This window comes from Girardinichthys multiradiatus, chromosome 14, assembly GCF_021462225.1.
Source record: "Girardinichthys multiradiatus isolate DD_20200921_A chromosome 14, DD_fGirMul_XY1, whole genome shotgun sequence".
Classification (NCBI taxonomy): domain Eukaryota; kingdom Metazoa; phylum Chordata; class Actinopteri; order Cyprinodontiformes; family Goodeidae; genus Girardinichthys; species Girardinichthys multiradiatus.
This window is the reverse complement of record NC_061807.1, coordinates 22,842,943-22,859,843: the sequence shown is the minus strand read 5'-3', so window position 1 is coordinate 22,859,843 and position 16,901 is coordinate 22,842,943. Positions and strand designations below refer to the sequence as shown.

Below are 16,901 nucleotides of genomic sequence, written 5' to 3'. Positions count from 1 at the left end.
AAGCTTTCCATAAATTTCAGAGTGGCTCTGTTAAAAAAAAAAAAATCAACAATAAAACCTGACTCTGCATCTACAAAGGAAATAAAAACAACAAAAAAAAAAGGAACCAGTGAAACATCTCTAATTCTCTTCAGAGAGTATTCAAGTACAACAAAGCAGTCATCCTTTCCTGTGTCGGCTTCGTGCTCAAAAGGCTAACTGCTCGCCAGCATACGGTCACTATTGTCGGCCTTGTAGCATCAAACTGGCCACTCGAACCACGCTGAGTCAACCATTATTTCACACACCCCACAGAGGAAAAGCCAGAACAAAAGCAGTTCTTCCAGTTCCAGGAACCCGTTCTTGAGTAAAAGGTTTAACTGTAGCACAACATCCTGTCTGCTGTAGAATTACTTCCATGAGGTCCGCCTGTTGCTAAAAAATATGATGTAGGAGGACCTTCCAAATCCTTCAACTTTACAGACCACTAAACCCTAGCTACCTTCTAAAACTGTTGCTGAGAGGTGTCAGTCACCTCTCAGTGAGCTGACACAAACTACTTTTCTAAGTTGTTGAATTATAAATAGTCTGTCATCCTAAGCACAGTTGCAAGCTAGAAGAGAAGACAAACTGTTTTTTTTTTTTTGTTGTTCCTTTTTTTTTACCTTTTTCAATTGATTAGCATTCTAGGAACTTTTAATTAGTAATCCCTGAAATCTGTTACCCTAGGGCAGGGGTGTCAAACTCCAGTCCTTGGATGTGTCCCAGGTCCAACACACCTGAATCAAAGACACATTTAAAAGATGGAGAACACCTGACGCCTGTGCCTTAGGGTAAAAACAGTTACCTGTCATGATGTCCAATATTTTCTGATGAATGGCCACTAAGGTGAAAAAGGACTCGTGCACAGTGAGCAGGATGTTTAAGAGAGGTGAAAACAAGTATCATAGCTCACTGTTAGAGAACTGCAGCAATGACTGGCATCTTATGACACCATTTACATGCAAACTGGCGGTATGAGAATAATTCAAGAAAAAAAAAAAAAACTTTCTGTCCTACGATCTCAAATGTAAATGCGTGCAGTTAAAGACATAAAAAACACTAACCCAGAGCCAGAACAAAACTAGACTTGTGAGACATGAGTGTTACTCACCAGAACCACCTGGAATGTTTGCAAAATCAAAGGGTGAATACTGTAACTGGTAAAGCATCTCATTCCAACTGGTCAGTATGGTGGAGGACCTGTGGTTCTGGGGGTCTGTTTCTCTTCCAAGGCCCAAAAAACCTTCTTAGAGTGTGTGGTATCATAAACATTGGGTCCTTATTGGCTTCTTTTGCAGAATAATTATCCAAAACATGTGATCAAAATCAAAACAGTAATTGTTCATCAGCCAAAATCAGACTCATATACTATAGAAAAATCAGTGAAGAGAGCTAAAGAGAGGAGAGCACAAGAAAAGACCCAGGATGACCCGGAGAGTTTATGCAAAGAGGAATGGTTAAGAGATTCTTCTCTCTATATGCCAGGACCTTGTGAAATGTTACAGGAGAAGACTAAGTGCAGTATTCTTAGTAAAATAGGGTTGCAGTATTGATAGCAGGGACACCAGTGCTTTCAAAAAAAATTCTTAGCATGGAGATGTTTTCTCACATAAACAAATGTAGTCAAGTAGTGAGAGATTAAGCTACTGCAATAAAAGATTAAATTATTTTTAGGCATTTTATGCAGCTTTAAGGGGTGGTGCAAATATGTGTAGCTAACAGTGTATTATTGGACAGACTCTAAACATTACTTTACAAAACTCAGCAGGGCAACAAAGGTTTTTCTAACAAGTGTGTTTATTTCAGAACTACAACTTTACTTCATTTTATATTTTACTTCATAAATAAATGTAGCCATTTACAAGTCAATAGAGTGTCCATTACTGTTTACATGTTTTGAATCTGTTGTCAAATGTTGAGTCGGTCAACATTAAACACAAGATTATGAGGATTTCAAAATGAATCTGTAAAATATTCACTCACTCTACTTTTTTGTATGAGCATATATCATGAAACTATATTTTGACATTACAGCTAAAATTATAATAACAATAAAAATAATAATCAATATTAGGAAGTCAAATATTTTTTTTTTAAATGGATATGTATTAACCTTTTTTGAAACTGCTACATTTATTTATTTTGATAACATAAGTCCATGATACGTACTTAGCATTCAGAAACCTATACCTGCCATGCTTTCCTGTCACCTAACACTCTGACAGAATATGATGGTATTTATGCCAATACATGTCAGAATAATCCGTCACAGAGCAAACACCTGAGCTGGATGTGTTACTCCATGAGTAGGGACCTGTACCTGTTAAGTGTGTGCTTCTTCCAGGTATAGTTGCTCAACATTTAAACAAAGATGTAACAGAGGGCTTAAAGAGCCAAAACTGGTTTGTCAGCATGCCACTGTGTTTTTTCACTGTCCTAAATCTTATTGGAAATGTTCCAAAAATGACCTGAGGACAAAGAATGAGAGTCCAGGTTGTATTCATGGCTAAAGATCATATGGTTTCATCATGACTGCTTTGTTTAAATAGACAGCTGCTCTGGACTCTTCATAATGAGAGTGAACTAACCCACTTTACGTGGTGGATGTGAGATAAGTGTCCACTTTGAGTTCTAAATGAGATCGTCAAGAGATAAAATGTATCACCCAAAACATAATAAAAGTTGAGAGTCTGCTCTCAATTCACTTTATTCTATTTATTCTGGTTTTAAACGCTATAAAAAGGCACTGAACAGTAGACATTTTGAACTGAAGTGCATAATAACGTGTTAACAAACATATTACAACTTTTTAGTGAGACATTTTGCGAGGAATAGGGCCCAAAATACGCATTAATCATTAAATACCCGAGCGTTGACATGTTAGTGCTGTTAGCGCTATAATAATATTGAGACGTGCAAGTTCCTTGCGCACAGATGCTTTTATATCGTCCTTCAACCTTAGCATTGCTTGTAGATTGTTTTTCACTAACCTCGTGTTAAAAACGCACAACAATTTGTTTAGTAAGACAGTTTTTGTAAAGAATAAGGGGCTAAATATGAACGGATGACTTTACGTAGGTACGTATCTTAATATAGCTAAATGTCCTGGTATGTTAACGCTAAATATTGTGATGCGCAAGTAACGTGCGTAGGCATCAGAACATTGAGTGTAAAAAAAAACATACTTAAACATTTGCAGCGCGTTAGTAGCTGTTTTTACCTAAAACACATAATAATGTATTCGACACATTATACGTGTTTAGTCAGATCGCCTTTTTTTTTTTTTTTAGGAATATGGGTCAAATACGAAACTCGTGACCTCAACCTTTATTATGAGCTGATAAGGTGCATGACCTGCATCTACATACCTAAACGTTACAATAAAACATGCCTCTGGGTTAACATTACCCCCCTGCTTTCCACTACACACGAACTTTGTCAATATTTAGAGTAAAAACACAATTAAACGTTACAAGCGCGTGAAAATAGCGACTTTTAGAAGTGCACGCGAGATAAACTCGGACAAAACATACTGTCAAAATGACAACAACGTTTTGGGTATTTTTGTAAACATTTCCACTCGATTTGCTGAAACGTGAGAAGTGGTACGCTAAACGTGGCTAACCTGCCAAGGCCTACCTGTTTTCACCTGAGTTCCAGGTACAGCCTCCATTACATTTCCGCCCCACGTAGCTACAAAACATCAGCCAGGAAAGTTTCAGCAACTGCAAGAGTCTTAAAAACAAAACACACTCACCTCTAAGAGATTATTTCGTCCAAATAAGGAGCGACAATATCCGTCAAAGTGTTAAAAAGCTGATAAGCCGAAGGACTCCCTGAATAAAGGCGCAGAGAGAGAGAGAGAACGTCGCTGGAAAAGTATTCCACCAGTCCGGGAGAAAATAAATAAATAAATAACTAAGAAGTGTTGTTTTACAGCGCTGAAACTCTCATGTGACTTCCACTCCTGACACGTCTTACTCAATGGAGCTGCAATATTGCTCCCGGTGTTCAGCAGAAGCGGCAGCTGCGAGCGGTGGTGGAGTTGAGAACTGGCTGGTGGCTCCGGCGACTTCGGCACCTGAAATACTGGATTAGAGATGTTTTCAGAGCTGAGATGTCAAACCCCGCCTCCTCAACAGCACAGTTCGTTCTGCAGTCTGCCATTCTGCTGCTGCACACCGCTGCCACGCCACGGCTACTGGAGGATGGGACTCACACACTCATACAGTATCCTGCCAGGGCACTGGCAGGGTTGTTAATGTTGCTTTATAACGCCAGGTTCTGCAGTTTGCATCCCTCTTACTGCGGAGTGTACTGATCTGTGCCCTTCGAGCTCCTTCATTGGCGCCCATTGTTGGTAAACCTTTGCAAGTCTACAGTGCCCTGTAAATATTGTTTTAAACTTTTTCACAATTTCTCGCGTTAACAACCCCTAACTACAGTGTATTCTATCGACCAACCCAAAGTAGCCCATCATTGTGAAGAAAAAGAGTTTTGTCTTTAAATTAAAATCTGAAAAGTATGGCACACATATGTATTAAGCCACATTTTTACACCAATCCCCAAAAACAAAATCCTTCAGAAGCCTAGTAGCTGCAGAGATCCACTGCTCAGGTAGGGGGTAAATAAAAAACATTCTCTGAAAGGTGCTGTTTATTAGAGAGGTTTTTGCTTTTATAGTCTGCAGTTACAAAAGCCCAGGAAACCCAATAAACATTGATGCATCTGCCATGCTTTGGCATTTGAAGAAAGCTTATGTGCTGCAGTGAAGTGGCCTGGATTAAAAAATGCTTTTTGGGGTGTTAAATGTTTACCTGCATGGTTACACACCAACAATGTGTTGACAGCTCTGACACAGATGATAATTATGGAGAAGAGTCATGTAAGGCTTCGGTACCCAGACACCATCTGCCTGATCCTGTTACATAAAGAAAGAAACTGGAAGGAGAGTGCAATTAAAACATTTCTGGCCCCTCCTTTTAAGCATGGAAATAAATCCATGCCATGTAACATGGCTTAAGCTTGTCACATCTTTTTTATTTTTTATTTTATTTTATTTAAACACATATTAATTATATAAAGTAGTTTGGAATGCTGCCAAAGAGCAAAGAGTGGTCATTCATCTTTTGGAGTTAATAAAACATTGAAGTTGATGTATTTAGATTCCTGGTGTTTGTGTTGATTATCCTGATTATGAGTTTAATCTGAATATCACGTAATAATCTTAACAGCAATAAGTCAGCATGACTAATTCTATGTGCAAGTGTACACATTTAGAACACATACAGTACAGTTTACTGTCATGGTCAGATAGAAGAACTGAAAAAAAAACAAAAAATGGAAAAACAACCAAAGTGCAGGAAAAACTCAAATAAGCTTTAGAATGACTGGACAACTAGTGATGAATACCACTTTTAAAACATAAAAAAGGCGCTTCATTAGAAGTAAAATATAAACTGCTGAGCCCAAAAGGAAATCCTCCAGTCTCCCCGTCTGTATTCTGACCTTATCTGTGGTCCAGAGACATGGAACATGAACAAAAGAACAAATCTTGGATACAAATAGCTGAAATCAGCGTCCTCTGTTGGGCGACCAAGCTCAGCTGTGAGATTGGTTGATGACTTCTGTCTAAAGCTAAAACTGAAATGGAGCTGCTGCTTCCTCACATTAGAGAAGTCAGATGATGTGTTCTCGCATCTGATTTGGATGCCTCCAGGTCACCTCCCTTTGAAGGTTTTCCCAGCCATTGCACACTTGGTTAAAACTCCAGGGCAGACCTAGAATTCACTGGATGGATTATGTTTCCTTCGTGGCTTGGGAATGCCGTAAATCCTCCAGAACAAGCTTCAGAGAGGGATATTTTGGGTTCCACCCTGAAACTTACCCCCTTCCCACCAAATTTAGATAAGTGGAAGGCAGTGGATGGATGTATGGATGAATGGATGGATGGAAGTAGATAGCTGCTCCCACGTTTTGGAAGGAATAATTTGAGGAGGCATCTGAACAAGATACCCTAGGATGCATCTCCCTTTGGAGGTTGTTCTACATGTGCCCCAACTGAAGTAGATCATTCTGACCCAAAATAAGCTTGAGGGAATTTAAAATCCTTTTGACCTTGAAACAAACACCTTGGAATACCACAGAACCAGCTGAGGAGAGGCCCTTGGACTTGCCTCCTGAAACTGTTACCCAAACGACCAAACCTCAGATTGAAATAGATACAATGGATGGCTAAAGGTGTTCAGTTTAGGCACATACTGAACAACGTCCTGTTACTGTCAAACACAAAGAATGAAGAGAAATTCATTAAAAAACAGACAAACGTAGAAAGTAGTCAGACAAAATGACTCTTGCTTATGATCAAGACACGTCCTGGGTGCCTCACTTTGGAGGTTTTTGGACATGTCCTACTGGGAGAAGATGCCTAGGGCAAACTTTGAGCTCACCGAAGGAATATCCTTCCTGATTTGGGAAGACCGTGAGGTCCCCTGGAATGAGCCAGGTACCCACAGTCAAATACAATAGCCAGGTACAATACAGTCAAATGTGGGCAGAGTCTAACGTCTGATTCAACTAACTTAGATTCCAATGTGCCTCCTGCTGGTAGAACATGAATGACCATTCAAAAATCCTTATTTCTGCACAAATTAGGTTATATCAAGCCTCAAAGTTCTAAAAAACAAATATTATTAAAAAATATATATTAAAAAACAAGAGGGAGGGATTGAAAACGTACATTAACTGCTTCTCAGTAGAAGAATTAAATTGGAAGTAATAAAAAGAGAAGTTTTCCTGTCCAGTCTTCTCACAAATTTGTTTAGCACTTTTGTTGAGGACTTGACAAAATTAACCTAAATAACAGCAAGCACCACCAAATCAGGCCATCTTTAAATGTACTTAATTCTGTTCCCTTTTCTTTTCATTTAAGTGTAAAAACCTTTGTGAATATATTTTAAAAGTTTTCTTGGCAATTTTAACTGCAGCAACAAATATGTCATAAATCTAAAATGTAGCAGGAAATTACTTCAGCAGAACATTAAGAATATTAAACTTAACATCATTTGGCGGTATAATCAAATAATAAGGTGCGGCAATTGTTCTAATCATCTACACATGTTGAACAAGATGCCATAAAATAATCACTGCTTTCGTATTATCTTTCATTCATAAAGATTGAGGAAACGAGCTGCACTGATGGAGTGTGCGCCGAGGGGTCACATTGTATCAGCATGGTCCAGACTTTCCCCAGGAAGTACTTGAAAGAGTCCATTGAGGAGATATTTCCCTCTGCACTTGTTTCCTCCAAGGACATATTGCTTCTGCTTCCTCTTGAAATAAAAGCCCTTCAAAAGAGTGGTACTATTATGCTTGAGTGATGTAAGGCCTTTATGACCTTGTGTAAACCTGAACGACTTAACTTCCTAATTTGATATTTCATTGTCTACGGTTTGGGAGAACTGTGAGAGAATAGAAAAACCAAAGACAGCCTTCCTGGAGGCCCGGTGTTACATTTCATTTATTTACATATGTCTTTTTAGATCAGATTACCAATGTTAGTAGTGCTCAAAGCACAGATTTACATTATGACATTACAGGTCCTCGTCGTTTTGGGTCTTTCTTGCTTTGAAAATCTTACACAACCTAAGAACTACATATGAGACAGCTCTGACACATTTTATTAAGCTATAAAAACCTTTCTCATCTGATCTTGGTGGACAGATTGAGATTAAGCTGTTGAATTTGGCTCTGTCAGTTTTGCTGCTTCGATTCGAGCCATAACGCTACAAATGGCTACATCATTGAGATGATAAATCATTGCAGCTTTGGCTCGTTTGTTCAATGACCTTTCCAGAATGGTGGCTTTTTAAATGATCATATCTGTAGAGCTGTATAGATCTCTGTGGCATCACAAACATTTGCAACAACAACTGGTAATGAGTCTTTTACATTGCTGTGTAGGTATTTTGCCCCACTATTCTTTGCAGAATTGTTTTAATTCAGAAATGCTGAAGGGTTTTCAAACATTAATGGCATGTTTAAAGCATCAAAGCATCTGGGTTTACAGAGGCAACTGTGGCCCGGTAGGAATTGTAGTCGTCTTGCAATCAGAAGGTTGTTTGTTTGATTCCAGCTTCCTCCTGCCATATGTTGATGTGTCCCTGGGCAAGGCACTTAACCTCAAGTTGCCTACTGATCTGTGTATCGGTGTATGAATGTGTGAGTGTTAGAGAGTGCGATTGGGTGAATGTGGCTCTAGTGTAAAGCGCTTTGAGTGGTCTGTATCACTGGAAAGGTGCTATATAGAACTTCAGTTCATTTGTACCCAGACAAAACCTTTGTTTTTGAACCATTCAGAGATTGACCTGCTGTGTTCTGGATCATTGTCCTGCTGTATAACCCCAAGTACGCTAGAGCTTAAGATCCCAAACTGATGGTTGGACATTCTCATTCTGGCAAAGAGCAGGACTCATGTCTCCATAAAATAAAAAAATTGTCCAGGCCCTTAAGAAGTAGTTTGATGGTCTGCTGTGACAGTTCGCACTACCAGCCCTATGTTTGACTGTAGGTATGATCATCTTTTTCCAAAATGCAACCTCTGTGTTTTTTTCATCAGCAGTAGTTTACACCATTGGAATTCTGATCCATATGGCCCTGTCCTTTAGTGTTTAACCCTTTCTCTCTCCTAGATATGGCAATTGACTGAGCTTTTACTGTGACTAACTCTATGTGCTCTCTTTCAGACTCTAACCTTGAAAACTGGCTCAGAGTTTATCTGTTCTTTCTTTCCATCTGAAATGACTAAAGGAGCTAGATCCATTAACATTTACTTTTCCTTCCCATAGAAAGTACTCCTGGATCAGTGCTTATTTGTTCTCTTAGTGTCTCTGCTCTGTTCTCTCAAACCCCCAGTCGGTCGTGGCAGATGGCCGCTCACACTGAGCCTGGTTCTGCTGGAGGTTTCTTCCTGTTAAAAGGGAGTTTTTCCTCTCCACTGTCGCTACATGCATGCTCAGTATGAGGGATTGCTACAAAGTCAACACTAGCGTCTGTCCACTGTCTCTACATGCTCATCCAGGAGTGAATGCGACAAGTCTCTGACTGGATGCAATCTGCTGGGTTTCCTCAGATAGAAAAACGTTTTATCCAATTTGAATAAATAACTGAATCTGACTGCACTGTTCAATGGTCATGAATAATTGGAATGTATGTACCTGACTTCTTTGAAGTGCCTTGAGACAACATGTGTTGTGAATTGGCGCTATATATATAAATTGAACTGAAACTGAATTGAATTGGAATTCTCTCATTAATGCCATTTTTTGTCCAGTCTGATGAACACTGACCTTAACTTAGGCGAGTGAGGTATCCAGTGTTTTAGATTTTGTTCTGGTTTCTTTGTGACCTCCTAGAAGAGTCGCGCTCTTAAAGGTAGGCCATCCACTCCTGGGAAGGTACATCTAGAAAACAGCTTTTTGTATTTTTTTCTGGTTATCTTTGATAAACATTTGAGTGTAACAAAAATCTAAAAGCATAGGTATTTCCCACTCTTTAGGGAGTGGGAAAAGCCTTTTGATAGCACTTTGAATGGCTTTTCAAATTAAGATTATTTATCAGTAACTTTGCCAGGTCTGCAACATGACAGCAACAAATGTTGCCAGTGACAGTTCGTTGAGTTCTGACCTTGTGTTTTCGCCAATGAACAACAAAATACTTGCTGAACACAGTAGATAAACAGCTCTCAAATGACAAACCTAGGTCCTCTTTTTGCCCACGGTGCTATCTCTGAGGTGCCCACTGTATTGAATCATTGATGATTTTGATTGTGTCTCTGGGTCACCAAATTCCACTTCATCCCAAATGTGCTGAGGCTTTTGAACATGGGTATTTTTAGCACTGATGTCTGGCTTTTCAATCAATAGTTACAGCATTCACAGTTAAAGTTGTGTTCCACAAATGTGAAACAGTTTGGTTTTTAGCTAGCTGTTTCTCAAAAATAAAAAAAAACTGAAATAGACTTAATTTGACTAATGAAAAAAACCATTGCTTACCCCTGCATGAAGAATAGCCTATATTAGCAAAATATTATTCTGCTATAGTACTAGAAACACAAGAATATCAGTATGTAAATAAAATGTGAACTTCATCTGCTTCAGCATCAGTCATAAAAAATGTCCTAGTTTGGACATGTTTTAGTTTCATGGGAAATGCAAATAGATCAAGGGAAGCAGCTTGGACTGGTGAAAAGTCATGTGAGGGCAGTTTATTCTGACCAAGTACATAAACAAACAAGTATGGGATATCTTTGCAAGTGAACACTGGAAGGAGTGGGATCACACGGTATCCACCTATGTTAAACCTTTTATGCAATAGTTTGGGGGGTAAAAAGAGATTAGGAAGACTAAACAAAGCAAAGCTTCTAATGTGTTGTGTGAACACGATTCATTGTTTTGCTACCAAATTACTTTTAATGAGGAAAAACACGGACGTACATGCCCTGCTGTTATGTAAGAGATTAAACACGCTCCAGTGATACAATGAGTGAGGTTTCACCTCTAAAGCAGCTCCTGCTTTTTAAAATGGGATTATAATCTAAAAATATTGAGTACACTTAGCTGTTTGGAAGTGACATTAGTATTAGGTTCCCAGTGATGATTTAGAACATGGATGGAACATAGACTGAACTGTATACAGATGTCGGTATGAACCTCTCTACACCTTCCAGTATTACACTAACCTAAGCTTCCGAACCCAGGAAGATTAGGAGTCAAAACTGACTTCCTGTCACGTCACTCAGTCTGAGCAAAAACATCTTGTTCTACCATGGCGTTCTCTTCCACCCAGATCTCAAGTGAGAGCCGGACAGGAGAGGCACTGCCCTTGATTCATGAGGGCAAGAGGGCATAACTTTTCAACTTGGATCCAAGGTGACTACGATCCGACTTCCGAATAACCGCCTAGTGGAAGCAACTACAAAGTAAAGTATTAATCAGCCACTCAGATAATCCAGCGTTGATACGAAAGGGGGTGATTAAGTACAAGCATGGCTTGACATTTCTTTATGATGCCTACAGAAGCAACCAGGGCTCCAAAGAGCTCCCAGCATAGACGTTGTCTCTAATTGAAGCGGGTTTTTCCCACGACCTGAAGAAGAAGGCATCGAGACCGCAGTATAGCACACCTTCCAGTGTGCTTGTCCAGATATCAAGACCATTCCACCACATCGCAACCATTGAAGTAGCCGCAACGCGCCTTTGTGGTACAGTTCAGTCCACATGTGGATGACCAGGACAAATTCGCTACCCAGACCAGCGCCCCATTGGACCTCTCGTCTTTTCTTCAGCATAAGAGGTGGTGCTTGGGCAGAGAAAATTAGTTTATCTAAATAATGTTTATTTCGTACATTTGGCTTTATTTGTGTTGAGAAAACTCAGTTACTCAAGTGCTAGCAGGCTGTCCAGCTAATGTGAACAGACATTTCAGCCTGAGGTTAATTATGTGTTTTGTGTTGTGTTTGAAAGTTAAGACAAACTTTATTTAAAGCTCCAACCGCTAACAGCCTGACGCTACCACCGGGTGAGGACTAGTTAAGAATCAGCTGTCCAGAAAGGTTATTAGTTTCCAATCTAGAAAATAATATTTCTGTACATTTTATGTTACTAAATAAATTAAACACCATTAAGTCATGGTTATTGTTTAACAAAACCAAGTATAGATTCCAAGAGTAAGCAAAATAAGAAACAAAAAAGTGAAGTTTCTGTTGTACAAGACCTCAGTGCTGCCTCTTTAACCAGACAGAGTATTTTACCTGCTTTTGAAAACTCCCATAACATTTGTCCACCTCCTTTTCTGACCTCCAGCCCTGGAGGACCAGTGTGCTGATGTTTCCCTGCTTGAACACAAAGGACTACATTATTAACAGGCTCCTGCAGGCGAAGATATGCAAACATTTGAACCAGGAGTTGTAGCCAAGACACATCTAAAACCCGAAGGACCCCAGCCCTCCAGGACCGAAGCTTCACTTGTCTGTGGGAGTGGAAAGAGAGAAGAAGTTATTAAATTACGATTAGTAATGAGAGAAATCATAGACTAATTTAGACACAGGCTCGTTACTGCAAACTGTTACTGTTTGCTCCAAATAAATAAAACAGCATCATTTAACACTGCAGAATATTAAAAAATGTGTGGCTTTTAGTAAAAATTATTCACTTAAATAAATAAGGCATCACACATGTAGCTATGTGTTTACTTTCCTTCATACAGTGCCTTGCAAAAGTACTCGGCCCCCTTGAACTGGTCAACCTCTTGCCACATTTCAGGCTTCAAACATAAAGATATAAAATTCAAATTTTTTGTGAACAATCAACAACAAGTGGGACACAATCGTGAAGTGGAATGAAATTTATTGGATGTGTCAAACTTGTTTAACAAATAAAAAACTGAAAAGTGGGGCGTGCAATATTATTCGGCCCCCTTGCGTTAATACTTTGTTAATACTTCGCCACCCTTTGCTGCAATTACAGCTGCAAGTCGCTTGGGGTTTGTCTCTATCAGTTTCTAACATCGAGAGACTGAAATTCTTGCCCATTCTTCCTTGCAAAACAGCTCGAGCTCAGTGAGGTTGGATGGAGAGCTTTCGTGAACAGCAGTCTTCAGCTCTTTCCACAGATTCTCGATTGGATTCAGGTGTGGACTTTGACTTGGCCATTCCAACACCTGGATATGTTTATTTGTGAACCATTCCATTGTAGATTTGGCTTTATGTTTTGGATCATTGTCTTGTTGGAAGATAAATCTCCGTCCTAGTCTCATGTCTCTTGCAGACTCCAACAGGTTATCTTCCAGAATTGTCCTGTATTTGGCCCCATCCATCTTCCCATCAATTTTGACCATCTTCCCTGTCCCTCCTGACAAAAAGCAGGCCCAAACCGTGATGCTGCCACCACCATGCTTGACAGTGGGGATGGTGTGTTCAGGGTGATGAGCTGTGTTGATTTTACGCCAAACATATCGTTTTGCATTGTGGCCAAACAGTTTGATTTTGGTTTCATCTGACCAGAGCACCTTCTTCCACATGTTTGGTTTGTCTCCCAGGTGGCTTTTGGCAAACTTTAAACGAGACTTTTTATGGATATCTTTGAGAAATGGCTTTCTTCTTGCCACTCTTCCATAAAGGCCAGATTTGTGCAGTGTACGACTGATTGTTGTCCTATGGACAGACTCTCCCACATCAGCTGTAGATCTCTGCAGTTCATCCAGAGTGATCATGGGCCTCTAGGCTGCATCTCTGATCAGTCTTCTCCTTGTTCAAGATGAAAGTTTAGAGGGGCGGCCGGGTCTTGGTAGATTTGCAGTGGTCTGATACTCCTTCCATTTTAATGATTGCTTGCACAGTGCTCCTTGGGATGTTTAAAGCTTGGGAAATCTTTTTTGTATCCAAATGTGGCTTTAAACTTCTCCACAACAGTATCTCAGACCTGCCTGGTGTGTTCCTTGGTCTTCATGATGCTCTCTGTGCTTTGAACAGAACCCTGAGACTATCACAGAGCAGGTGCATTTATACGGAGACTTGATTACATACAGGTGGATTCTATTTATCACCATCAGTCATTTGGGACAACATTGGATCATTCAGAGATCCTCACTGAACTTCTGGAGTGAGTTTGCTGCACTGAAAGTAAAGGGGCCGAATAATATTGCACGCCCCACTTTTCAGTTTTTTATTTGTTAAAAAAGTTTGACACATCCAATAAATTTAATTCCACTTCATGATTGTGTCCCACTTGTTGTTGATTCTTCACAAAAAATTAGAATTTTATATCTTTATGTTTGTAGCTTGAAATGTGGCAAGAGGTTGACCAGTTAAAGGGGGCCGAGTACTTTCGCATGGCACTGTACATATAGTTTTTAACAATGACATTTAAAGTAACTGAATTTGATCTGATCTTTCTCCTTCTCAAACACATAATAGACAAAACATGATGACAACCATGAAGAAGCACAACTTCCACAAGGTTTGACTTACACACACAGTAGGGTGACTAACTATATTTTCTAACATGTCAATTCCTGCAAAAAACCTATTTAAATGTGCACTCTCCTCGTGGTTACTCTTCTAGAAGTGCTCTCCTTTTTGATTGTAGTGGTACATTCAGCGTGTTTGAAAACAAAAGTTTGAAATATGGCTTAAATTGATTTCAAGGGAACATTACATGGTTTCACTCGAGTCTACATTTTTATGTACCTAGTACAATAAATGTGGTTGTGTTCAAATAGACATTTGTTTGCATAAATTGGTAACAGCTTATTTAATTAGTCAATTTAAGTGTACTTTATGCAGTTAAGGATACATAATTAGACATGTATAAATATGTACTCAGGTAGTTACTACTACATTAACTGTCAGGTTTCTACTGCTTTGTAAGATTTTAGTTACAATTAACACTGTTGTCGTTCCAAGTTTGTCATTTAAAATCTGAATCTGTGATTGGGCATTAAACTGGATACTAAAGTTTGCCCTATCAGCAGTTGAGACCACCAGCATGTTGCTGTCTGTGGTAGGAGTGTAAGAACATCACCATTTTGATGCTTTGAAGCAGAGTAGAGCAGCATTTCACCTTTAAAGAGCAATATTCTGCTCTGTGTTCAAATAATTTCATTACTATACAGTAAAAAAAAAACCTTGGTTGTAAATAAATTTAAAGCTGAGTAATATTAGTGCAAACAAGAATTAAAATGATCCACATGTAAGATAATTGTTTAGTCTTTTCCTCAACTTCTGTGAAAGCAAAAGTTAAGTTGTTAATTGACTAATAATGTTTTACAGTTTGGTGCAATATACAGCTTATAATTTAGGATTAATTTCCTTGTTTGAATTGCTCTGTTACAGGGGTTGGACAATGAAACTGAAACACCTGGTTTTAGACCACAATAATTTATTAGTATGGTGTAGGGCCTTCATTTGCAGCCAATACAGTATCAATTCGTCTTGGGAATGACATATACAAGTCCTGGACAGTGGTCAGAGAGATTTTAAGCCATTCTTCTTGCAGGATAGTGGCCAGGTCACTACGTGATACTGGTGGAGGAAAACGTTTCCTGACTCGCTCCTCCAAAACACCCCAAAGTGGCTCAATAATATTTAGATCTGGTGACTGTGCAGACCATGGGAGATGTTCAACTTCACTTTCATGTTCATCAAACCAATCTTTCACCAGTCTTGCTGTGTGTATTGGTGCATTGTCATCCTGATACACGGCACCGCCTTCACGATACAATATTTGAACCGTTGGATGCACATGGTCCTCAAGAATGGTTCAGTAGTCCTTGGCAGTGACGCGCCCATCTAGCACAAGTATTGGGCCAAGGGAATGGCATGATATGGCAGCCCAAACCATCACTGATCCACCACCATGCTTCACTCTGGGCATGCAACAGTCTGGGTGGTACGCTTCTTTGGGGCTTCTCCACACCGTAACTCTCCCGGATGTGGGGAAAACAGTAAAGGTGGACTCATCAGAGAACAATACATGTTTCACATTGTCCACAGCCCAAGATTTGCGCTCCTTGCACCATTGAAACCGACGTTTGGCATTGGCATGAGTGACCAAAGGTTTGGCTATAGCAGCCCGGCCGTGTATATTGACCCTGTGGAGCTCCCGACGGACAGTTCTGGTGGAAACAGGAGAGTTGAGGTGCACATTTAATTCTGCCGTGATTTGGGCAGCCGTGGTTTTATGTTTTTTGGATACAATCCGGGTTAGCACCCGAACATCCCTTTCAGACAGCTTCCTCTTACGTCCACAGTTAATCCTGTTGGATGTGGTTCGTCCTTCTTGGTGGTATGCTGACATTACCCTGGATACCGTGGCTCTTGATACATCATAAAGACTTGCTGTCTTGGTCACAGATGCGCCAGCAGGACGTGCACCAACTATTTGTCCTCTTTTGAACTCTTTTATGTCTCCTATAATGTTATGTGCATTTCAATATTTTGAGTAAAACTGTGCTCTTACCCTGCTAATTGAACCTTCATACTCTGCTCTTACTGGTGCAATGTGCAATCAATGAAGACTGGCTACCAGGCTGGTCCAATTTAGCCATGAAACCTCCCACACTAAAATGACAGGTGTTTCAGTTTCATTGTCCAACCCCTGTAGGTTCACAGGTGAATATTACAATAATAAAAACATCCCCTCTATGCCTTCACAGATCATTCTTGTGGAATCATGTGGTCACAAAAGTAGTCCTAAGGAATAATCAAACAACAAGAATGCCCATTGATAAGGCTTGGCTTGCAGGTTTAACTGTACAAAAACATAAAAATAAAAATGTCTTTAAAAAACACGTTCTCAAGGTCTAAAATTAACCTGTTGCTCTGTGAAGACTTTAGCTAAGTTCTAGCCAGATATATAGAAAAGAGTTTAATCCTAACGAGGCAAAGAAGAGGCAAATGGCTTCAAAAATCACTCCCATCCAGTCTTGTTGTGAGCTTCAGACACACTTAAAATATCTTAGGCCTGCACTCAGAATTTTTCCAGGGAGTTATCAGCTGCATTCACACATGGGCTCACTCTGGTATTTCCTGGATTTAACAATAATTTGCTGGTGATTAATTCCCTCTATCAAACTGAACACACCATTTATTTAGTGTAACACATCAACTAGCAATACGATTATGGCAAAAAGAATGGCGATTACTAGTGCTACATGGAGAAATTATTTGAAAACAGTCGTGGTCTGTCCCTTCATCATGCAAACATAGAATTTAAACAACTCAAGCCCTTCTCCTCTGGTTACTCAGTTTGACGGCCAGATCTAGGTCAGGTCCTGGTGGTTCCCAACTCTGTCAACTTTGAGACCTTACATAGACCAGTGTG

The 16,901-nt window shown here is 39.7% G+C and overlaps 1 protein-coding gene across 2 annotated transcripts in view; it reads right to left on the bottom strand.

Moving 5' to 3' along the window:
• Positions 1–4,167, bottom strand: part of LOC124880987 (inactive ubiquitin carboxyl-terminal hydrolase 53) — a 54,859-nt gene extending 50,692 nt beyond the window's left edge. Inside the window, exon 1 of one of the 2 annotated variants that reach the window (XM_047386459.1) lies at positions 3,779–4,167. The gene's annotated coding sequence lies outside the window, so the exon portion shown is untranslated. The remainder of the gene's footprint in view (positions 1–3,778) is intronic. The other variant, XM_047386457.1, reaches the window with a different exon arrangement.
• Positions 4,168–16,901: the final 12,734 nt, after the last annotated feature.